Here is a 26,432-nt window from a genome sequence, read left to right on the forward strand (position 1 = left end):
CAAAGTTATCAACTGAGAAAGAAGGATGAAAGTTAATGTACCCAGGGCAGCTACCTTCCAGCTCTTTATTTATCTCAGGTCATACCAAAGGTGACTACTTTATAAAGTAATTTTCTGGACCTGTGCAGCCCTATCTGGAGGCTAGTCTGATAGTTTCTCTCTAAATCACAAAAGGCTGCTTTGGAACTGTTAGACATGTCCTTTCATGACTTTGGTGGGAGAAGAATTCATTTGCTTTTCACTTCTTGTAATAAATTTAGAACACTACACATGCTTCAAGCATCAATACTGCATTCTTTCTAGGCTCTTGTTTTATAAGGCAGATATATTGGTTAAAAAAATGGAAGCCACAGAGGTGCAAAATACAAAGGACAATTAATATGAAGAAACATGTTTTCCTGTTAGAAATAGAAATGAATTTAATATAGAAAGTAAATAGATGGCATGGGGCGGGGGGGGGGGGTTGCCTGGGTGACTCAGTTGGTTAAGCGACTAACTTCAGTTCAGGTCATGATCTCCTGACTCATGAGTTCGAGCCCCACCTCGGGCTGTGTGCTGATAGCTCAGAGCCTGGAGCCTGTTTCAGACTCTGTGTCTCCCTCTCTGTCTCTGCCTCTATCCCGCTCACGCTTGCTCTCGCTCGCTCTCTCTTTCAAAAATAAATAAACATAAAGAAATTAAGAAAAAAGAAAGTAAACAGATGGGATTTAGTACATTGGAGCAGCAGTTGAACCAATGGCCACAAAATGTCTTGATATATTAAGGCAATTTCTTTGTGAAAATTAAATATCTTCTACTCTTGTAGGGGCAGGTTAGGATACATGTTTTTGTTATTGGTATTAATATGGTTTATCAGGCTGATTCTTCTGTTTTACTCTATATTTTGTTGGTTAGGCCAAAACAACAAGAAAAGGAGGAAGTAGAAAATGAAAATGAAAAGGTTTTCACTAGAAAAAAAATTATTTTTCTAAGAGTTAAAATGTCCTCCATTGTATTTTGGAATTATGATACTTATCTATTAGGATAATATTAGTTAGTCTCATTTCCATTTTATCTTCAGTATTTCCATGTACCATAATTTTATTGCAATTTGACTATTAGTAGGACTTTAAGGCATAAATATTATTATAAAGAATAGTTGAAGTTGAAGCTTCATCTATAAATTATATGCATGTATGTGTGTGTGTGTGTAGAATTAGCATTTTTATAGGAATTTTTTCACTCTGGGAGTTATTTATAAGCTCAAGAGCTCATTATGTATTAATAGATTACTCTCTCCCTCTCTTTTTTTTTGTTTATTTCACAAGAGAAGTAGAGATAGTGGAGGATATTCAACCACTAATAATTTTCTCACAAACCATACTTGTCAAGGTGGCAAGAATGAATTTTTACCTCAAAACCTTGTTTTCAATTATTACTGATATGAACACGTATGGTGCAAGCAACTATCCATCAGAATTGGAGAGATTTAAGATTTAGATGGTTTTCAGCAACTCCAGGCAAACATTTTTTTAAAATCCACATCTGCTATAAGTGGATTGCCTATCGTGTTTCTCAGAGTTTATAGCTGTTGCCTTTCAATTTTTAATAAGTGGTTAGGAAACCACTGTGGATAGTATGCTGAAATAAATAGGGGCAGGGAAAGTAGCAATGCATAGGTCACATTTCTATTTTTATACAGCACAATCATATTTTCCTTGTGTTTGTCTCATTTGATATATTGCTAAAGCAAGTTGAGACCTAGTTTTAGATGGCTATAATGACTTAAAACTCAAGTGCTTTAGAAAGTTTGCCAGGTTTGAATTTGAATAAAGAACTTGAAATGCACCATTGTCTCTTCTTTACACGGATGTGTATTCTTTATAAAATACAACCTTACTACAATACAGTTCATTTGTCACCTCAAAAATGTCTGATTAGAAAGAGTTATACCAAAATGTGTTTATGTAATTATAGCCATATAGGATTACATGGAATAACACTACTATTGTGTTCTGCAAATTTGATTTTGCTTCATTTATGACAATTTTCAAAGCTGGTGAATATTTTAATAATTATTCCTTAACCTGATCTTCCATCTGTTCTTGTTCATGTTTATTTCAAACAAGAGAGGGTTCTACACACTTTAACGGGCAAAGTTTTACCATCAAAATATTTATATACCTTTTAGGTATCATTTTGTTTTCATCACCAATGGTATCAAATAATTTAACAACTTTTTAGCTTTCAAAACTACCTGGTGGCTATTATGAAATGATAACTGATATGTTTCTTATAAAAAGCAGCCATCTGTACTCTGCAGTGTTTACTCTTAGGAAACTGAAAATATTTTCCTATTTCAGTAAAATGATTTAAAAATTCCAATCTTATGGGAACTTACTCTGTGCTTTTTTTTTAGGTATTGAATCTGGCTCATTTGTATAGGTGTGGTTATTTCACTAGTAACCTGGAAGTGTAGGGTCAAAATGGCTTTGAACCTTCATTTTGCCTCACTTGACACTTGGCACCCTTTCAAAGTAGCTGATTGATGCAGGTTCTAAACACCAGTGGGAAAAAACAAGTTCTGTTCTTTTAGCCATGCAGAGCAAACATATTGACACAATCATCAATACTTTTTCAACTACTTGACTATTCTTCTAATACCCGAAATTCTGATAGTTTCAAATGTTGAAAAACAAACCAGAATGGCACTAAAATACGAGCTGCAGCAAAACTAGTCCATGTATCGTTTTGGAATCTGTAGTAGCATTGCTTGCAATTCATATGTGATATTGTAATTTAAATTTCAATTTTAAAGAAAAACACAGACTGTGTAACCTAGAACCAGATTCATTTTGATAAGGTGGTTCACAGCAATAACTCAGATGCATTGAATTTGACCCCAGTTTGTTTCAGCTATAATACATTCAAGAATAGTATTGTGATTTTCAGTTTTCAAATTGTGATAATTTCTATTGTCATATTCATCATTGTTCATACAATGTTATACAGTGTGTTTAGCAGTTTTTAGAAATAATTTTATTTTAGCTAAGCAACTGTAAATGGCAACAAAGATCGTTTGGTGTGTGTTCAGATGACTTTTTTCCTAGTGGTCATGTCTCCTTTTTCCTCAACATGTCTCTGCAGAAGGATCATCGTATGGGTTCATAAAGACTGGTGCATTCAGAGTACCAGTGCAGCAATCTGGTCCCTCGGCTTCCTATTCAGCCACCCAAAGTCTTTCTTCAAAAGGACTGTTAGCCTTTAGGTTCTTATTTCATTAGCTGCTCTTCTTCTTCTCTTTGTTTGGGTTTTCATCATCATCCCAAATTCTAAATATTTCTAGAATGCAGGACTCAGTTCTCCAACCTTTCATCATCTCTGTTCTCAATGATTCCCTGTTCCGCAAACTGCTTACTGCGTCATAAGAACAGTGGTGATACAGTACCCGGCCCCTGATAGCACCGTCTAGTTTATGAAGCATTCCCCTGTGTTTTATCTCAGGAGGTAAGTTTATGAATACCAAAGGTGTTCAACTTAATGGAGATTAATTTGGAAGTAGAAGGGAAATACATCAAAATATAAAGCTACTAGATATGGAAAGAAACTTTGGTTCACCTTCAATAGCCTAAAATAAATAGAACTATTGTTTATATTGGGTTTGGACTTGTCACTTAGTAACTAACCTTAGAGCAGCATCTGACAAATGCATCTACAGCATGGTACTAACAATGACCTTGGAAAAGAATAGTATATTCCATGTGCATAGTAAAATGAAGATAATAAATAATACTTTGTTAACCACTGAAGAATAGAGGTTGCTGATTTATTTAGTAATGCACGATTGTAGAGTGAGTGAAAATTCTTGGCTTCCTCAAACTTGTTTTTGCCACAAATCACCTTTATTTCAGAATCTCAGGCATAGAGGTCAAGGAGAACTCAAAAAAATTACAAGTGGCATTTTCTTTAAAAAATGAAGTCTTTATTTTTCTTTCCAGAATTACTAAAACTATGTAATTATTCATTTTGTAGAAATAATTTTATATTATCTATTGACGATTTTTTCCAATATAAATTATGTCAAACAGATAATACAATATTATTTTTCCTTGAAAAATAATAGTTCCAAATAAGCATATTAAAAGTATGTGTATTCTTTCTAAATTAAAGTTTCACCAAATTCAATTAAAACAAAATGTATTTAGTTTACTTTGCAAAGTGTTGATAAATGGCCCTTTAAAAAATTATCCTCAATATAAGAAAGTTTACTAAAAATAACTAGCTATGTGTTTATTCAGTGATGCTAAAAATAAATCATCTTGTATAAGGTTACTTAGATTCAAATCTTTGTGACACAGAGAAAGTAATCTTGAATAATGACTATATATACTTTAATGTACATTTTATAATGCCTAATACTGAAGGATCATGATAAAGCCAAAAAGATTTTCACAAAGAAGCACTTCCTGATTCTGTTCAATGTTGAAAAATATAAACAGTTTGAAACTGTCATCTACTACAGTCTTTACACTACTGGTGAATATTATACTAAAGAGAAATGAAGTACATCTCTAAGATAAATATATTTTAATTAAGATGTGATAACTATGAATATTATTCTGATTATACACTTCCATTTCAGTGTCTAAATAATTGAGACTCATCCTGGCTGCTTGCTATTTTATTAACAAGATTGTGTAGTGGTATCTGGATACCTAATGAAACATCTAAAATCATCATTCATTCTCTTGAAACATTATATATCACATTCGTGGATTTAAATAATAGAATTGGAATAAGAGAGTTTGTCCTTGAATGCCTATGGAATGATTTTCGTTGCTTTGGCTTAGACACAGAACTGATGTTCAATCACTCAGGTGAAGAGGGAAGACTTATTAATTAAAGCTTACGAAGCCTCCTAGCATGCATCCCAGATCAAGAAGGTATTCTGCAGATCTCGTGACTAAATCTGTACCATGCCAGAGGACGTAAAATGAAGAAGCTATGGTCTCTCTGAACTAGCACAATGCTCAGTATGACTGTGTGACCAATAGAGGAAGTAAAAACTGAAATTTTTAAGAAACTATTATCAGATACATTTTATCATGGCTTGCCTGGAGTCATGTGACTGTCAGTGAAACCAGAAACAAATCATATTTCTACCCAGGTCTATTTTTATAGCCTTTGGTTGCAAATAAACAGAATGGTTATTGAAATTGTCTCTCAGGAGGAATTGATAAAGTGGATCATGTAGAAACAAGTCAGATATACTTTCAGCTCCTTAATGACTTCCATATCTCTAACTAAGTACAAAGAGTATTGCATATAGGATTTTGACCAATTAAGTGCTCATCTAACTATAAATAATTAATATAAACAACAGAGCATGTGATCTGGGCCCAGAGCTTGTCAAAGTTGCTTGTGTATACAAAACACTTGGGGTCCTTGTTAAAAAGCTGAGTCTGATACAGGAAGTCTAAGGGGGGCATTGCTTGTATGCTTCTATATGATGCTCTTGCTGCTGGTCTAAGAACCATTTCTTCCATGAGGAACAAACATGTGTACCCTTGTTTATTATATCCCTTATTTATTAGCATATCTAAAGCTTTATTAAAGTAGCATGAACTCTTAAAACACCATCTACATGTATATGTTAGCATACCAAAAGAACATCATATACACGAAGGTGTTAGGGACTATAACAATTAGACTGGGAGTGTGGCTTACCCTATATGATTTTTGGTATCAGTCTGTTTGACTGTTTTAAGCCAAGGGTTTTCTTCCTAACACCAAAGGACATCCACTTCCATCTTTTCGTGGGGTCTGAAGCCTTCAGGTAACACTTGCTTCAAGCAGCCTTCCATTTTGGAACAGTGCCTCTTGTATGTGAGCAGAAATGTCTCACTTTCATCTCTACCAGTTTGTGATGAACACTGAAGAAATAGTTTGCACAAGCTCCTGACTCATGTTAAATTCCAACAGAGATAAATCAAACTTTCATGTGAACTAAGAGGAGGGAGAGAGACTATCTAAATGGGGCAATCAGAAAATAGTGCATAGGGGAGACAGGGAAAGGGCCATCTGAAAAAACAAATTAATGGCGATGTTTATGAGAAAGTGGCATTTGAGAAGGTGGGTGCATGACTTAGTTTCAGCTATTGACAACAGGAAGAAAGAAGGTATCTTGTGAAGAGCGAGCATGGTGAACGGAGATTGGGGAGCTGTGAGGAGAGAGGGGAGGACCAACATTATTCAAATGTGGCTTGAAAATATCATAATGGGTTCCAAACTCAAGAGTGAAGAGTTTGCATTTTATTCGTTAGGCAAAGAACTATTACAAGTTTTTCCATGTAGTCGTTTTGTTTGAATGTGCAGTGTTATTTTTACTAGCAATACAGTGAACTGGTTAAAAAAACAAACGTGTAAATGAAGTGTAGCTTGCACAAGTAATTTACCAATTACCTTGCACACATAATTGTGCTATGCCTGAATTTCCTTAAGATGGGGATAATGATAGTACTTTCCAAGAACATCCTGCGAGGGTTAAATAACCTAATCCGTACATAGCATTACAGGAGTGCCCCATCCATCCCCACACTGAACCAGAAAAAGTTGTTGAGTAAGATATGTAAAAGGATATTCCTAAATGCTTCTACCGTGAACTGGCAAGAAAGAAAGGAATATTCCATACAACCAGGTGAAGTCATAACAATAATATAGAGATAGAAACAGAGATGAATATAGATGTATAGAAATAGAGAAAAATCTATAATTACACACACATACTCACACACGCACAGTTTAAGGAAAATGACAAAATGAATTTGTATCTACTTCTCTACCCAGTCAAATAAACAGAATATTTCCATGTCTCTGTGTGCCTCTCCCTGAACACATTTCACTCCAAGAATTTACTATGATCATAAATTATATATAAATCATTCCCTTTTCCTCTTGTTAAGAGTTTTCACCATCAATCTATGCATTTGCAAACATATATTGCTGGAGTTTGCATTCTATGTAAGTGGAATCATGTCATTTTTGTTGTTATGTGATATGTTCCTTTCACTTAAATGTTATATTTTTGAAGTTCATCCATGATGATGGCTGTAGATGTACTCATTTATTTTACCAAGGAATAGTGTTCTCATTTATGGGCACACACACCCGCTTATTTATTCTCTTGTTTATGGATACTGGAGTTGATTTCAGTTTTTGGATATAGTGAATTATGTTGCCATAAACCATCTTGAACGTATCTCTTGATACACATGTATAAGAGCCTCTGCAGTATATACCTAGAAGTATCATGACAATATCTCAAAGCAAAGCATGCATATGTTAAGCTTTACTAGGAAATGTCAAACTGCTTTACAGGGTGATTGAGTCAAATTTATATGGTTAACAGCAATAAATAAGAGTTCATTAATATTTATTGCTCCCCATTGTTGCAAACGGTTTCCCCCATTGTCACTACTTTTGTGTATCTGTCCAAAGAATTGAAGTGGAAGAGTATTTTATTCTATATTAATTTCTGTTACCATGATAATTCATTGAATGGTGCTTTTTCATAGGTATATGAAATTCCTCATATAGTTACTCATCTGAAATGTCTTATATGTCATTTTCCCTTCTCTATAGCATTACTTATTTTCTTTGACAGATGCACTCAGGATAAAAGTCAACTTCAGTGATGTAGTTATCTATTTTACTTATCATCTTCAGGAAAGTCAGGATAGATTCTTGAATATTTCTTTTTATTTAACTACTTTTAAGATAATGAATTGGTACCCTCCCTTTCTCAGAAGGTGACCAATTCTTTTTTTTTTTAACACCATCAAAAAATCAAATTTTTAAATGTTTATTTTTTTATTTTGATAGAAAGAGAGAGTAGGGGAGGGGCAGAGAGAGGAATAGAGAGAGAATCCCAAGCAGGCTCCACACTGTCCACACAGAGGCTGTGGGCTTAATCCCATAAACGTGGAGATCATGGCCTGAGCCAAAATCAAGTGTTGGACACTTAACCAACTGAGCCACCCAGGCACCCTAAAAGATTGTACAAATTAAGGTCATCACAAAAGTAGCTTTAAGAATGTTTGTGATTCTTATCCTTATTGAAGTCCAGATTGTCCCACATTATGCCAATTGACCCTTCTCTGATTTGGCCTTTGAGTTCTTTTGACATGATCCTTAAAGTTTTTGCTAGTTTCATTGTCATATAATTTAAGAAAATATTCCAAACTGAGCTTGTTCATTATCTGTCACACACATGGAATCAGTCATTTTTACATGACCCTTGGTTTGTTTTCTTAAGAAATAGTATTCTTATGGCCACAATCTAGGCATAAGACATGGTTCTTAAAGACACAGGTGATAAAAGATAAAATAATCTCCTTACTCATTTGCTTTACTCTATTTTAGATATATCACATTATCAATGTGATTATTAATATTAATAATACTAAAACTACCCTACCAATTATGATTACTAAAGTCAGTTATATTTTGGAATATTTTATCCATATTCTAAATAAATTTTATTCACCTACTACATCTGCACACTTCATTTATTCTTTCAGTAACTATATATGCAATGCTTACTACTAGTTCTGTCAAAATGTCTTTCATACATTTCTTACGCAGGACTTATAAAGACAATATTTCATAAATTCTTACTTGGTGATAAGAGTTTGTGACCCTTTTACATGAAAGTCATTTCTGCTGGATAGAAGAATATTGGGATTTTCTTTCCTTGCATCTCTTTAATATGCACTGATTTCTGTTCTGGGAGAAAGCATTGCTGGCAAATATTGACAGTCTAATTTTCTACTGTTTATAAATAACATTTTATATTTTTACTCTCTCAGTGCCCAACGTCTTGTTTTCTTTAAGGTGCAGTAATTTTACTAGAATATAGCTTATAGCTTTGTGTTGGCAGTTCTGAGTTGACATTCTCGGTAACATTATATACCTTTTAAATAATTAATATCAAATTTTTAGCAGATTATAATGAGTTATAGTCTTTTTTAAAATATTTAAATGTTTTTATTCATTTTTGAAAGACAGAGAGAGACAGAGCATGAGCAGGGAAAGGGCAGAGAGAGAGAGGGAGACACAGAATCCAAAGCAGGCTCCAGGCTTTGAGCTGTCAGCACAAAGCCCGACTTGGGGCTTGAATCCACGAACCGTGAGATCATGACCTGAGCGGAAGCCAGATGCTTAACTGACTGAGCCACCCAGGTGACCCAGTGAGTTATAGTTTTAAGTAATTGTTCTCTTCCCTTGTTTTGATTTGTTTTTCCTCAAGGACACCTATTATATACATTTGTTGACTTGTACTTGCTTCTTTTCAGTACATTCTTCAATACTTTTGATCTGTTGTTAAATTTATTTTTAATTTTAGAGATCTACCTTTTTCCACTTTCTACTTCCCTTACGGTATTACTAGTGGTGTTTCTTTGCTCTTACACTCCTTCAAGATTTTATTTTTAAATGGTTTTTTCTTCTCTTCTTTTTCAAAATCTTTAACCTCATTTCTGAATTTCTCTAATTCTGGTTTATGTTATTATTTGGTATCTTATTTTTCTTTTTTTAAATGTCTTTCAGGTTTTTTTGAAAATTATATGTTAAATGTTTGGTCTGATTTCTGCACGTCATTCTGGTGCGCTTTCATTGCAAAGATGGCAGCAAAATAATATTGTTATAATAACTTGTTATAGGATTTGATCTCAATCATTTTCTGATGCTTATTTGTATGTGAATTTAAATTTTCTCAATTTTTAGAAGGAGGCTTGGTTCAGATAGATTTTCTAAATTTACTAACTTCCCGGTCCTGTTGTTTTCACATAGTTGTAAAGTATGGTGGCTTCTTTTCTGAGATAGTCTGGTTCCATCTCCTCCCCTACATTTACTCAGATCTTCTCTTTCCACTGACCTTGTCCCACTAATGCTTGATTCCACTTCCAGCAGTTTCTCTTCTTTGTGGACCCCCAAATAGTAAGAAAGACTTGGTGGATTAGTTTCGAGTCAGAGGCTCCAGCCCTGCAGCCTTGTATCAGGGTGTTTACACTCTCCCCCTGCTAGAGTGGGAAAAACTTCTGATTCTCTGCTGTTTGCAGATTGATTTCCAGTGAATACTAGTTGGCTTTTTTGCAGTCTTTGGTTTTCAGGCTCATAACATGCTGTGTTGCTTCCCACTGCTTTCTTCGGCAGACATGCTGACGGCATTGGGTTTAGCGACTATTGCTAATATGTCTCCATGCATTCGTATTTTGAGGTTCGTGAGGATAATTCATGAGTTGGGCTGTAAAATGATATCATGTGATTTTGATTTTACTATCTGATTGTTCTGTCTGGTTATTGTGTGGATCCTGAAGTTTCCAAAGCCTGTGCTGCAACAGTACTGCAAAGGTATTTTCCCTGAATCTCCCAGATCATTTAAAATTTTAAGGAAATGATAATGCCCTTCTTTATCTTTGGTTGTATACCTTGACATACTGTATATGCCTGCCTATATGCGTACATACAAACATACATGCATACAAACGTATGCATGTTTTTCACAACTGTGTTTCTCAAATCTATACATCATTAATAGTCTTTCTGCTATGAAATAGACTTTATTCACTTAGGGATACGAATATACCATAATGTATTGTCTGTTGTTTTCAAATTTAATGAGTCTAAGCAATGCTACAAGCAAGCTCTTTATGCATTTGAGTATAAGTTACTTGGGGTAGTAAAATTGATCTTCAAAACCATTGTATCAATTTATGTTTACACAAGAACCAAAGAAAAACTTTTTTTTTTTACTTTTTGCCAAAATTACATATCCTCAGACTTTTTAATTTTGCAAACTTTTAGATATAAATGTAAAAACTATACTTAGGTGTGCCAAATAAAAATGGCACCAGACAGAATTAAACAGGGAAGGGAGACTATTTAAGACATTTGAAATAGGAGTCAAGGCTATTGCAATAAAGGAGAGAGATTGAATTCAACTCTGCTGAAACAAAAGGTGGGAGAGTTTTTAAGCACTGGGGTGAACTAGATGAAACGTACTGGAGTTGATTAGGGAAGTGGTTGGTCAATGGGATTAGGCTATCAATGTTTGCTAACTGGCACTTGTCCAAGTTAGACTCCTACAGAGACCAGGGGATACGGGCTCTATCTTTTAAAAAAGTTACATTTCAAAGGGATGGCTCCCAGGTCCTTGACAAAAACAGTCCTGGGTTGTAAAACTGTTAAGAGGCCGGAGAACTTTTACATCTCCAAAGGGCAGAGGCAGGAGTTACAATAGCAAGTTTTCTAAAGTAAGGGCTCTAGGAGAGGGAGGTCAGGAACTTTGAGTCTGGAAGAAACCTGTCTCAAGTTTACATAAACTGAGGGGATCTTTTTTGGCCATGTGCATTTCACTGATTGCTGAAGTTGAGCATCACATTTTTGTTTATTGGTCATTTTGTGATTCCTTTTTGCAAATTGCCTCCCTTCCCTTTTCTCATTTTATTACTAGGTTGATTTGAGGCATCTCATTACATGCCTAACTGATAATATTTTGTCAGTATATGAGTTGTAAGAAATCTCTTTGCTCTTTCTAGTTGTGTATGTTTTTAAAATGTATGTATGTTGCTTTATACACTTAAGGTGATCAAAGTCTAGAAGGGAACAGATATGTAAGTAAATAAATAAACTACACCACTAAAATATTTTAAAAACTTAAACAATATGAGGCACTCATTAATATGAGAATAATAAATTTTATATTTACTTATTTAGCCAGGAATAACATCCTAAAAGTTACATCTGTACTGGTGTCCACAGGAGATCAAAAATAGTCAGGTGGGGTATGGGATAAATTCATTCCAGACACAGCACTTACAAAAGCACAAATGTTTCAGATATCAGAATGTATTCACGATGTATTTGATCTTCCTGAAACACTGTTTTTGAGGGGGGGGTGAGTCAAGAGCTTAGCAAAATAATTAGCGGTGTCTATAATTTAGGACAATATATAGTGCCTCTGTTAGTAGTTGGGGTTGTTTTCTATAAGAAATGATTTGCTCAACTGAGAAGGACTCTGAAGGAAAATCCACATATTCAAGGCCCAATGCCCAAACAATATACCAGATTCCAGTGATGTTCAGGCAGCAGTTAGATGTAGATTGTGTAATCAATGAGCCCCAAACTAAACTTGTCAAATTTTCTCCTAAATCTGTGTTTTAATTTTCTGTATTTGGTAGACATGCTACCATTTATGATCCTATCTAGCCAGAAAGTCAGGAGTTATCCAAGGTTCCTCTGCTTCCTTCACTCCCCACATTTAGAAAGGCCCATTGTCTTTACGTGCTCAATTTCTCTGGAATACATTCTGTCTTTCCTATTCCCATTTCTGCTTTCTTAACTTAGGTCCTCACCATCTCTTGCCTGCACTGTTTGTATAATGCCATAATGGTCTCTTTGCTTCTATTTTCCCCATCTCTGCCCTGCTGTTAATGTAATATTTTTAAACTGACAGTCTGGTTCTTTGCTGAGATATGGTGCCCCCAGCCACCACAAAGTCATATTAGGCAGAGAATCTGTCTTCTAAGAAAGGAGGCTATTTCAGCATGGAGAGCTTATGAATAGGTGAACAATAGCTTTTAGTTATTTGTCATTTCAGACAGCCAATTTCATTTTTTTCTGAGGAAACCCTGTTGCTTTTTACCAAATTAAACACTTTCATCGTCTCTCATATCCCAGTGAAATGAGTGGTGGTGCACAATTGTTCTGTCTTTCTTAAGACACAGGCCTCAAAAATGTAAAAAGATTGTTATAGCTGCCATGCTGGTTATTTACCTGTTGTGTCTCAGCTCTAGGACGTCCTTCTAAAAATTGTTCTGTGATTATGCAAACTACGTTTTCTAAACTCTCAACCAAATTCCCAAATTGCATGAGGTCTATATATTATGTTTCCCAAATTATCTTGCCAGCCAGTGTCCTGTTGCTTTTCTGCCAGTGAGAGATACTAAAAGGAGATCATAAGAAGGGAGAAGGGGTAAAATACTTCCTTCCTGTTTCCAATTCTTGTCAGGATTATATCCACAGAAGAGTATCATTCCCTTGCCTCCAGACACATTTAGCACTTATGGCGGCAGCTGTCTTGTAGCCCTTGGAGGAACCTGTGTCACCTCCCTTCAATTGCACTGAGAGTCTGATACCAGCATTGTGGTACCCACAGAGGTCTGAACATGATTCGGGAATGGCTACACCCTCATTGTCCCTTCTGAGAAGTAAACTCCTGTCTTTTTTTTTTTAATTGTTTAATGTTTTTATTTATTTTAGAGAGAGAAAGGGAGCTAATAGGGGAGGAGCAGAGAGAGAGAGGGAGAGAGAAGGAATCCCAAGCAGGCTTCACACTGTCAGCACAGAGCCCGATGCTTGGCTCGAATCCACAAACAACAAGATCCTGACCTGAGTCAAAAACTAGTCACTTAACCCACAGAGCCACCCAGGCACCCTTAAACTCCTCTTTCAAGTTTCTCTGTTCTGGATATCCTATCTCTTTCTTTCCTTCAACCCTAAAAGTGGGAGCTACTCCTTATAGTAATTACTATGTATGGTCTTCAACATCTTTCTATTCCACTATTCTTTAAATATATAATATAAAATATATATGTGATATAGAAATATATATATATATAAATTTTTGTAATATATATATACACACATATAGTACATATATATTTATATTTATATACTTACATTTATATTTATATAAATATATATACATGTATATAATACATATATATTTATATATACATATATATCTATAGTTTTATATATATGTACATATATACATATATATATAAATTTCTTGTAATATCTCTAAAATATCTAGCTGGCTGGCATAATTCCTTGTTTGTTTTTTGAACCAGACCCTGAATGATACAGCTGGTATTCATTGTATAAAGTTAGAATAAGAACAATATAATTATTATCTGAGAACCAAAAAAGACCTTCCTGTAGTTTGCAAAGGGATAAAACCATCACAATGTACTGTGCTGGCTAACACCTGTTTTACATTTCCTCCCAAATTCTAGAGGAAAATAATCAGGTAGAAAATGAAAAGAAATAATCCATGCTTGGACATGTTGAGGAGAAAATAAGAGGAAATAGATGTCTTCTGGGTTAGAAATACCCTGGGGGAATCAACCCTGAAACCCCGAAGCCTTTGTTTTAAGGTGGCAGTGTGCCTGATCACCCTGAGTTGATTTGAAGCTCTGAGTGTCAGTGAAACCACTATGTGAAACTGTCTTTGAGGACAGTTCTAAGGAACTTCCACGGAACTCATTGTTCAGGGCTGGGAAAGGTTGACTCTGGGCAGTTAAAACATACATACACACATAATAACTAGCAAACAGGACTGGCAGTTCCAAGGTACCAAATTTTGTTGGTTCTTGAAAACAAATTCTAAGTCTCTTTCTTTTACTATTATTAATTGCAGGGCTTCCGAGATTTGGAATAGTTGAATTAACTCTCTAAGATACAGTCAAACACTTCTTCAGCACCCTGTATATTTACCAGATATGTATTTCTGAAGTAGGATTCCATTCCTGCACCCAGCACCAAAACTTTTATTAGTTCCTGTGGCCCACCCAATAATATAGTTTTATATATGAGTTACATTAACTGTAATAGGTTGTAAGATCTTGAGGGTAAGTTAGGCAGCACCCATTAAAAGGTGCTCTTTCCAGGCATCTTTCCACACATCACAGCACTCTTTTTGATCATGGAGTATGCAATTTCCATCAGAATGATCCCTGTGCTTGTTTAAAATGCAGATTTTAACAGTGTAGAATTCCACCCCAGAATATTGAATCAACATTTCCATGGTAGAACCCAGAAATTTATATTTAGCGAGCATAATAAATAATAATTATTCCCAATAAAACTTGAGAACAACTGCCTCACAGTCCTTACAACAATGCCTCCAAACATACGACATTTAATGAATGTGCTCTGAATTGCATGAATGGGTATGAGTATAAGCTATGTGTCTCTGAGACACATCTTAATTAACATTAAAACTTGGGTTTTTTAATGACTTGAAAATATTGACATTAATTTTAGTCAAGAATATTAACTGGAAACCAAAATGAATATAAATATGTTCACACTTAAAAGCCCATAGCTGTTAAATATAGAATGCATTTGATCAGCGTAGTTTTCTTCCACAGCTATCAGTATTTGTGAATTATATGAATAACTTTCATATCTTCTCACAGTAGAGACCTGACATAGGAATTTTTGCATTAGGTTAATATGGTATTTTGAGTGAAAATTAATAAGTCAAAGGTAATTATTTGAGTGCTAATTGTTAAATTGGATTGCAAAGCACTGAACTTAAGAGTGTAATTTTCTAGATTAATGTGTAATGTCTCAATTTTGGAAGATATATTAACACAGTTTGTATTGCTTGGGGGTATTTTTTGGTCTATTATGGTTGGCCTCCTCTAATTTCAAAATATAAATAACTACACTTATTTATTAAATAGTATACATAATTATTTCAAGTTCTTGGTATATTTTTGCAAAATAATATAGATTTTGTATCATAGCATTTCTCAGGGAAATTATTATTAGTGTTACCTTTATGATACAACTACATTTGGTGGAATCTTATTTATTTATTTTTCCTGAAATTTAAATTACATTATTGAGCTCAAAGAGGAATAGCATAACACTAATTTAATACAAATTTTAAACTCCAAATTAAATTTGAGTCACTAATTGCTTTTTCTTTATACTCCCAACCCATAAAACCAGTCCTTTCTTTAATATTAACCCCTTACCTCTCAATCCATCTATCCACTCATTTATTCATTGAACAAATACTTACCTGGTACTTATTCTGTACTAGTCAGTGTGCAAATTTCTGCCTCTGGGGAATACAGATCAGTAATCAGGAAATTACAGTGCAGTATGAAGAACTTTATTTGTGGGAAAACAGATCTTATGGGAACATAAAGGAAAGCTATCTTACACCGTCTTAGGGATCATGGTAAGTTTTCTCAAAGGAATTGAAATATAATCTGCTGCTGGAGAAACAGTTATTAATAGGCTTATAAATAGCCAGGAGGATAATCACTACAGGATGAGGAAGCAAGAGCAGAAACCTGATAACTCAAAAAAGCTGAGCATCATTAGAAAACTGCATGGAATCCCAGAATGTTGTAATATACGATGTAGCCTAGGGATTGGCATAAACTAACTCATGAATTACTTACCCATAACATGCTACACCAAAAATTAGTTCACTGATCAATTTGCACTCTGGCAAGAGCTCTGTAATTGCAGGGTTAAAAATACATCTGGAGAGAGTTGGTACTGCCGTAATACAGGCATGAAATGTTGATGACATAAATGAAAATCAAATATTTTTTTTCTTGTGGTGATTTCTCCACCTCTTCAAGTGAACTTGGTCACTCTCTTCTAACTTAGCATTATGCATGTTTCTATTATTACACTGTAGTTTACTTATTTATGTTTTGTTTCTTCTGGGACCATGAGTTTCTAAAAATGGTAGCCATGTCTTATTCATCTTTGTATCCTTGGAATCAAATATGGTGCATGAGCCAAGACATTCAGAAAATCTTTGTTGAGTTAGTGTATGGATACGTGAAAGAGTGAAGAAAAGTATTTTGAAGTCTTTATGGAAAATATAGGAATATAAAGTCACACTAGAATAAAATTGGAGTAGAAAAAACAAGAGTTATGGGTATAAGTGGCAAAGTTATGATGTTTATGAAACAAATTAATGGAATTTTTCTATTGAATATTTCTATTGACTGTTTCCTCAACATGCAGATGATCAACGCTCCTATCATATACTTTGTAGGGCTTATTGTATTTTGGGAACTGTTGGTGTTTTTGAAGATACCTGTCATCACCACACAGTGTTCCTATATGTAGGCTCAGCAAAACATGCTCAAGGTCAGTGAACAATGGCAAGAATAGTAAACATTTTCTATTTTAAAGGTGAAGTTTACGTACACAACTAACCATATACTATGTGATCAAGGAATTACACTTCTTCATGGTTGCTCAAAAGAATTGGAAACGTGCATCCACACAAAAACCTGTACATGTTCTTAACAGCTTTATTAATACTAGCCAGAACTTGGAGGCAGCCAAGATGTCCTTCAGTGGGGGAATGGATAAACTGTGGTACATCAGGAAAATGGAATATAATTCAGCATTAAAGATAAATGAGCTATCAAGAAATGCAAAGACGTGGAGGCACCCTAAATTCATATTACTAAGTGAAAGAAGCCAATTTACAAGGCTGCACACTGTGTGATTCCAACTATGTGATATGAGCAATAAGCAAAATTATAGAGACAATAAAAAGACCAATAGTAGCCAGGGTTTAGGGGGAAGAAGGGAAAAATAGATGGAGCACAGAGGGATTTTAGGGCAGAGAAAATACTGTGCATCGTAGTATAATGATGGAAACATGTCATTATACATTTGTCTAAAACCATAGAATGTGTAATACTAAGAGTAAACACTAATATAGCCTATGGACTTGGGGTGATAATGATGTGTCAATCAATGGAGGTTCACCAAACATAGCAAGTGTCCCTCTCTGGTGGGGGATGTTGATAATGGGGGAGATTGTGTAGGGGACAAGGGACATGTGTAAAATCTCTATATTCCCTGCTCAATTTTGCTGTGAAAGTAAAACTGCTCCAAAAATATCTGTTGATTATAAAAAGACCAGATTTTTTGTTTGTAAAATGCAAATATAAAATATGAAAATGGATTTTTAAAATTCTAATAATAATAATTCTTCATAGCTAACCAACATCATAAAAACAAAAGCTAATATTTATTTAGTGATACTCAATTACAGAGCCCAGCTCTATTTCGGGGATTTTCTATGTATTAACTTATTTCACCTTAAAACTCTCTGTGATACCTATTATTGTTTTCCTGTTTGGCACAAATACTTGAGTTCTTTGCCCAAGGTCACAATAGTTTCAGTTAGCATGCTGCACTGCCAGAATCAGAGCCAGGCAATAGGACTTCAAACAAGAATAATAGAATAGTCTCAGCAAATTGTGCATGAGTAACTCCATGCCACATTTTTAAATGTTTTTTTTTTTCTTTTCTTTTTTTTTTTTTTTTTTAGTCTCTGGGATTGGTGTTTATTTATTTATTTTTTTAATATTTTTTTTTTCTGAAATTTATTGACAAATTGGTTTCCATACAACACCCAGTGCTCATCCCAAAAGGTGCCCTCCTCAATACCCATCCCCCACCCTCTCCTCCCTCCCACCCCCCATCAACCCTCAGTTTGTTCTCAGTTTTTAACAGTCTCTTATGCTTTGGCTCTCTCCCATTCTAACCTCTTTTTTTTTTTTTTTTTCCTTCCCCTCCCCCATGGGTTCCTGATAAGTTTCTCAGGATCCACATAAGAGTGAGACCATATGGTATCTGTCTTTCTCTGTATGGCTTATTTCACTTAGCATCACACTCTCCAGTTCCATCCACGTTGCTACAAAAGGCCATATTTCATTTTTTCTCATTGCCATGTAATATTCCATTGTGTATATAAACCACAATTTCTTTATCCATTCATCAGTGGATGGACATTTAGGCTCTTTCCATAATTTGGCTATTGTTGAGAGTGCTGCTATGAACATTGGGGTACAAGTGGCCCTATGCATCAGTGCTCCTGTATCCCTTGGATAAATTCCTAGCAGTGCTATTGCTGGGTCATAGGGTAGGTCTATTTTTAATTTTCTGAGGAACCTCCACACTGCTTTCCAGAGAGGCTGCACCAATTTGCATTCCCACCAACAGTGCAAGAGGGTTCCCGTTTCTCCACATCCTCGCCAGCATCTATAGTCTCCTGATTTGTTAATTTTGGCCACTCTGACTGGCGTGAGGTGATACCTGAGTGTGGTTTTGATTTGTATTTCCCTGATAAGGAGCGACGCTGAACATCTTTTCATGTGCCTGTTGGCCATCCGGATGTCTTCTTTAGAGAAGTGTCTATTCATGTTTTCTGCCCATTTCTTCACTGGGTTATTTGTTTTTCGGGTGTGGAGTTTGGTGAGCTCTTTATAGATTTTGGATACTAGCCCTTTGTCCGATATGTCATTTGCGAATATCTTTTCCCATTCCGTTGGTTGCCTTTTAGTTTTGTTGGTTGTTTCCTTTGCTGTGCAGAAGCTTTTTATCTTCATAAGGTCCCAGTAATTCACTTTTGCTTTTAATTCCCTTGCCTTGGGGGATGTGTCGAGTAAGAGATTGCTACGGCTGAGGTCAGAGAGGTCTTTTCCTGCTTTCTCCTCTAAGGTTTTGATGGTTTCCTGTCTCACATTTAGGTCCTTTATCCATTTTGAGTTTATTTTTGTGAATGGTGTGAGAAAGTGGTCTAGTTTCAACCTTCTGCATGTTGCTGTCCAGTTCTCCCAGCACCATTTGTTAAAGAGGCTGTCTTTTTTCCATTGGATGTTCTTTCCTGCTTTGTCAAAGATGAGTTGGCCATACGTTTGTGGGTCTAGTTCTGGGGTTTCTATTCTATTCCATTGGTCTATGTGTCTGTTTTGGTGCCAATACCATGCTGTCTTGATGATGACAGCTTTGTAGTAGAGGCTAAAGTCTAGGATTGTGATGCCTCCTGCTTTGGTCTTCTTCTTCAAAATTCCTTTGGCTATTCGGGGCCTTTTGTGGTTCCATATGAATTTTAGGATTGCTTGTTCTAGTTTCGAGAAGAATGCTGGTGCAATTTTGATTGGGATTGCATTGAATGTGTAGATAGCTTTGGGTAGTATTGACATTTTGACAATATTTATTTTTCCAATCCATGAGCAGGGAATGTCTTTCCATTTCTTTAAATCTTCTTCAATTTCCTTCAGAAGCTTTCTATAGTTTTCAGCATACAGATCCTTTACATCTTTGGTTAGATTTATTCCTAGGTATTTTATGCTTCTTGGTGCAATTGTGAATGGGATCAGTTTCTTTATTTGTCTTTCTGTTGCTTCATTGTTAGTGTATAAGAATGCAACTGATTTCTGTACATTGATTTTGTATCCTGCAACTTTGCTGAATTCCTGTATCAGTTCTAGCAGACTTTTGGTGGAGTCTATCGGATTTTCCATGTATAATATCATGTCATCTGCAAAAAGCGAAAGCTTGACTTCATCTTTGCCAATTTTGATGCCTTTGATTTCCTTTTGTTGTCTGATTGCTGATGCTAGAACTTCCAGCACTATGTTAAACAGCAGCGGTGAGAGTGGGCATCCTTGTCGTGTTCCTGATCTCAGGGAAAAAGCTTTCAGTTTTTCCCCGTTGAGGATGATGTTAGCTGTGGGCTTTTCATAAATGGCTTTTATGATCTTTAAGTATGTTCCTTCTATCCCGACTTTCTCAAGGGTTTTTATTAAGAAAGGGTGCTGGATTTTGTCGAAGGCCTTTTCTGCATCGATTGACAGGATCATATGGTTCTTCTCTCTTTTTTTGTTAATGTGATGTATCACGTTGATTGATTTGCGAATGTTGAACCAGCCCTGCATCCCAGGAATGAATCCCACTTGATCATGGTGAATAATTCTTTTTATATGCCGTTGAATTCGATTTGCTAGTATCTTATTGAGAATTTTTGCATCCATATTCATCAGGGATATTGGCCTGTAGTTCTGTTTTTTTACTGGGTCTCTGTCTGGTTTAGGAATCAAAGTAATACTGGCTTCATAGAATGAGTCTGGAAGTTTTCCTTCCCTTTCTATTTCTTGGAATAGCTTGAGAAGGATAGGTATTATCTCTGCTTTAAACGTCTGGTAGAACTCCCCTGGGAAGCCATCTGGTCCTGGACTCTTATTTGTTGGGAGATTTTTGATAACCGATTCAATTTCTTCGCTGGTTATGGGTCTGTTCAAGCTTTCTATTTCCTCCTGATTGAGTTTTGGAAGCATGTGGGTGTTCAGGAATTCGTCCATTTCTTCCAGGTTGTCCAATTTGTTGGCATATAAGTTTTCATAGTATTCCCTGATAATTGTTTGTATCTCTGAGGGATTGGTTGTAATAATTCCATTTTCATTCATGATTTTATCTATTTGGGTCATCTCCCTTTTCTTTTTGAGAAGCCTGGCTAGAGGTTTGTCAATTTTGTTTATTTTTTCAAAAAACCAACTCTTGGTTTCGTTGATCTGCTCTACAGTTTTTTTAGTTTCTATATTGTTTATTTCTGCTCTGATCTTTATTATTTCTCTTCTTCTGCTGGGCTTAGGCTGCCTTTGCTGTTCTGCTTCTAGTTCCTTTAGGTGTGCTGTTAGATTTTGTATTTGGGATTTTTCTTGTTTCTTGAGATAGGCCTGGATTGCAATGTATTTTCCTCTCAGGACTGCCTTTGCTGCGTCCCAAAGCGTTTGGATTGTTGTATTTTCATTTTCGTTTGTTTCCATATATTTTTTAATTTCTTCTCTAATTGTCTGGTTGACCCACTCATTCGTTAGTAGGGTGTTCTTTAACCTCCATGCTTTTGGAGGTTTTCCAGACTTTTTTCTGTGGTTGATTTCAAGCTTCATAGCATTGTGGTCTGAAAGTAAGCATGGTATAATTTCAATTCTTGTAAACTTATGAAGGGCTGTTTTGTGACCCAGTATATGATCTATCTTGGAGAATGTTCCATGTGCACTCGAGAAGAAAGTATATTCTGTTGCTTTGGGATGCAGAGTTCTAAATATATCTGTCAAGTCCATCTCATCCAATGTCTCATTCAGGGCCCTTGTTTCTTTATTGACCGTGTGTCTAGATGATCTATCCATTTCTGTAAGTGGGGTGTTAAAGTCCCCTGCAATTACCACATTCTTATCAATAAGGTTGCTTATGTTTATGAGTAATTGTTTTATATATTTGGGGGCTCCGGTATTCGGTGCATAGACATTGATAATTGTTAGCTCTTCCTGATGGATAGACCCTGTAACTATTATATAATGTCCTTCTTCATCTCTTGTTACAGCCTTTAATTTAAAGTCTAGTTTGTCTGATATAAGTATGGCTACTCCAGCTTTCTTTTGGCTTCCAGTCGCATGATAAATAGTTCTCCATCCCCTCACTCTCAATCTAAAGGTGTCCTCAGGTCTAAAATGAGTCTCTTGTAGACAGCAAATAGATGGGTCTTGTTTTTTTATCCATTCTGATACCCTATGTCTTTTGGTTGGCGCATTTAATCCATTTACATTCAGTGTTATTATAGAAAGATACGGGTTTAGAGTCATTGTGATGTCTGTATGTTTTATGCTTATAGTGATGTCTCTGGGACTTTGTCTCACAGGGTCCCCCTTAGGATCTCTTGTAGGGCTGGTTTAGTGGTGACAAATTCCTTCAGTTTTTGTTTGTTTGGGAAGACCTTTATCTCTCCTTCTATTCTAAATGACAGACTTGCTGGATAAAGGATTCTTGGCTGCATATTTTTTCTGTCTAGCACCCTGAAAATCTCTTGCCAATTCTTTCTGGCCTGCCAAGTTTCAAAAGAGAGATCAGTCACGAGTCTTATAGGTCTCCCTTTATATGTGAGGGCACGTTTACCCCTTGCTGCTTTCAGAATTTTCTCTTTATCCTTGTATTTTGCCAGTTTCACTATGATATGTCGTGCAGAAGATCGATTCAAGTTACGTCTGAAGGGAGTTCTCTGTGCCTCTTGGATTTCAATGCCTTTTTCCTTCCCCAGTTCAGGGAAGTTCTCAGCTATGATTTCTTCAAGTACCCCTTCAGCACCTTTCCCTCTCTCTTCCTCCTCTGGGATACCAATTATGCGTATATTATTTCTTTTTAGTGTATCACTTAATTCTCTAATTTTCCCCTCATACTCCTGGATTTTTTTATCTCTCTTTTTCTCAGCTTCCTCTTTTTCCATAACTTTATCTTCTAGTTCACCTATTCTCTCCTCTGCCTCTTCAAGCCGAGCTGTGGTGGTTTCCATTTTGTTATGCATTTCGTTTAAAGCGTTTTTCAGCTCCTCGTGACTGTTCCTTAGTCCCTTGATCTCTGTAGCAAGAGATTCTCTGCTGTCCTGTATACTGTTTTCAAGCCCAGCGATTAATTTTATGACTATTATTCTAAATTCACTTTCTGTTATATTATTTAAATCCTTTTTGATCAGCTCATTAGCTGTTGTTATTTCCTGGAGATTCTTCTGAGGGGAGTTCTTCCGCTTGGTCATTTTGGATAGTCCCTGGCGTGGTGAGGACCTGCAGGGCACTTCCCCTGTGCTGTGGTGTATACCTGGAGTTGGTGGGCGGGGCCGCAGTCAGACCTGATGTCTGCCCCCAGCCCACCGCTGGGGCCACAGTCAGACTGGTGTGTGCCTTCTCTTCCCCTCTCCTAGGGGCGGGATTCACTGTGGGGTGGTGTGGCTCGTCTGGGCTACTTGCACCCTGCCAGGCTTGTGATGCTGGGGATCTGGCGTATTAGCTGGGGTGGGTAGGCAAGGTGCTCGGGGGCAGGAGGGGCAGGCTTAGATCGCTTCTCCTTAGGTGATCCACTTCAGGAGGGGCCCTGTGGCAGCGGGAGGGAGTCAGATCTGCTGCCGGAGGTTTGGCTCCGCAGAAGCGCAGAGTTGGGTGTTTGCGCGGAGCGAGCAAGTTCCCTGGCAGGAACCGGTTCCCTTTGGGATTTCGGCTGGGGGATGGGCGGGGGAAATGGCGCTGGCGAGCGCCTTTGTTCCCCACCAAACTGAGCTCTGTTGTCAGGGGGCTCAGCAGCTCTCCCTCCCTTTGTCCTCCAGCCTTCCCGCTTTCCGAGCAGAGCTGTTAATTTCTGACCTCCCAGACGCTAAGTCGCGCTTGCTGTCGGAACACAGTCCGCCCGGCCCCTCCGCTTTTGCAAGCCCGACTCGGGGGCTCTGCTTGGCCGGCGAGCCGCCCCTCCGCCCCGGCTCCCTCCCGCCAGTCCGTGGAGCGCGCACTGCCTCGCCGCCCTTCCTACCCTCTTCCGTGGGCCTCTCGTCTGCGTTTGGCTCCGGCGACTCTGTTCTGCTAATCCTCTGGCGGTTTTCTGGGTTATTTAGGCAGGTGTAGATGGAATCTAAGTGATCAGCAGGACGTGCGGTGAGCCCAGCGTCCTCCTAAGTGGCCATCTTGCCGCCTCTCCTTAAATGTTTTGAAAATCCTTTTGCTTATGTGGGAGAAATTGAAAATCACCAAAAAGACAAGAAGTATCTTTGGAAAGGGCATTTCCAACTATTGGTCTAAATACCTGAACAAGCAAGTAAAAAAAAAAAAAATAGCATTCATTTATACGCTTCATGTAAAGCAAACTTTATTCTATTGTACTTTTGAAAGGACTACCAATATATGGAATTTTACAGTAAAGTGATAGGCTTTATGGGGGAGGTACACTGGACAATATATAAAGTAACATTGTTTCTAATTATAGTTGTGTCACCAATGTCTAGGGGCCTTAAGGACATCTTGGATCTCATTTTCCTACCATATAAAACCATGAGAGTTGGATAAGATGTTCCCAAATTCTATTTTATCTTTCAAATACTATGTTTCAGGGGAGGGCATATTTTTAAATAATGGCCATTACTTAGAAAATGTCTTAGGTATAATAGATTTCATTGAAAGCTCTTCTTACTTGGATAAAACCATCGGATAAAGACCACCAGAGAAGCTTTCATTGTCAAACAGAGTTAGGTTTATTCATTTGCTGAACTGAGCAAGACAGAGAGTATTGTGATGGCTTATTTATAGCTTTGCACAGGTTTCTCTAAAGAGGAACTTGAAAGAACAGATCAGCCTTAGATTGGCTGTGGTCATGAGGAAGGGCTGTTTACCATTTGGGTATCACAATAATTTTTGTTGAGAAGGTGAGAGAAATCAAGCAAAGCTTGAAAGTCATTGGTTGACAAAAAAAAAAAAAAGCAAGAATCACTTGTGTGATGTTGGCCATGTTCCGTTAGAAATATCATTATTTGGGGCGCCTGGGTGGCTCAGTCGGTTGAGCGTCCGACTTCAGCTCAGGTCACGATCTCACGGTCTGTCGGTTCGAGCCCCGCGTCGGGCTCTGGGCTGACAGCTCAGAGCCTGGAGCCTGCTTCCGATTCTGTGTCTCCCTCTCTCTCTGCCCCTCCCCCGTTCATGCTCTGTCTCTCTCTGTCTCAAAAATAAATAAATGTTAAAAAAAAATTAAGAAAAAAAAGAAATATCATTATTTTAGGTTCTATTAGGAACATCACAGTTTTCCCTATACTCAAAATGATACAAATAAGACAAATTAACTGAGACACATACACACACACACACACACACACACACACACACACGCCTGAACAGTAAAATTTCTTTCTACAACAATTAACAGAAGTTTTGATAGGGAAAATAATCTATATACAGTTGTTTTTTCCCCATCATTAAGTGTGTGGTTTGTGTTACATGAAAACATCCTATATCGAGGACTCTACAGTATTGACTATTTTATTAAAGAGGTTTGAAAAATTAATTGAAGATATACCACTGAGAAATAGTAACAATTTGTTGTAACTCAGTAGATGCTAACAAGTGATATTCTATGATCAGTACTTGCATTACTTAAATATTCATCATTGTCCAGGCATTGAAGTGGAGAGAGAAAAGTTTTTTTTTATAACAAAAAATTCTATATGGTTTTTAACATTGGGGAGAAAAAGACCCAAATTGCAAATGATATAAAAATTCAGTTAAGTTTCTCAGGATCCACATAAGAGTGAAAACATATGGTATCTGTCTTCCTCTGTATGACTTACTTCACTTAGTATAACACTCTCCAGTTCCATCCACGTTGCTACAAAAGGCCATATTTCATTCTTTCTCATTCCCAAGTAGTATTCCATTGTGTATATAAACCACAACTTCTTTATCCATTCATCAGTTGATGGACATTTAGGCTCTTTCCATAATTTGGCTATTGTTGAAAGTGCTACTGTAAACATTTGGGGTACAAGTATCCCTATGCATCAGTACTCCTGTATCCCTGGGGTAAATTCCTAGCAGTGCTATTGCTGGGTCATAGGCTAGATCTATTTTTAATATTTTGAGGAACTTCCACACTGTTTTCCTATGTAGATCCTGAGAAACTTAACAGAAGACCATGGTGGGGGGGGGGGGGAAGGAAAAAAAAAGTTAGAGAGGGAGAGAGCCAAACCATAAGAGACTTTTAAAAACTGAGAATAAACTGAGGGTTGATGGGGAGTGGGATGGAGGGGAGGGTGGGTGATGGGCATTGAGGAGGCCACCTGTTGGAAGGAGCACTGGGTGTTTTATGGAAACCAATTTGACAATAAATTTCATATTTAAAAAAATTGAAATACCACAGCATTCTCAAATGAAATGAGTACAAGCAATGCAAATGACTAAAAGTAGCAAGAAATAGCCTTGAGAGAAAGAGATCTAGAAAAGGGGACAGTAGTAGCAATGTATGAA

General features: G+C 36.7%; 1 protein-coding gene across 1 annotated transcript in view; it reads left to right on the forward strand.

Moving 5' to 3' along the window:
• The window catches only part of LOC122478826 (glypican-5-like), a 1,039,221-nt gene that overhangs the window by 289,715 nt on the left and 723,074 nt on the right, over positions 1-26,432 (forward strand). The window lies entirely within an intron of this gene.

This window comes from Prionailurus bengalensis, chromosome A1, assembly GCF_016509475.1.
Source record: "Prionailurus bengalensis isolate Pbe53 chromosome A1, Fcat_Pben_1.1_paternal_pri, whole genome shotgun sequence".
Lineage (NCBI taxonomy): Eukaryota > Metazoa > Chordata > Mammalia > Carnivora > Felidae > Prionailurus > Prionailurus bengalensis.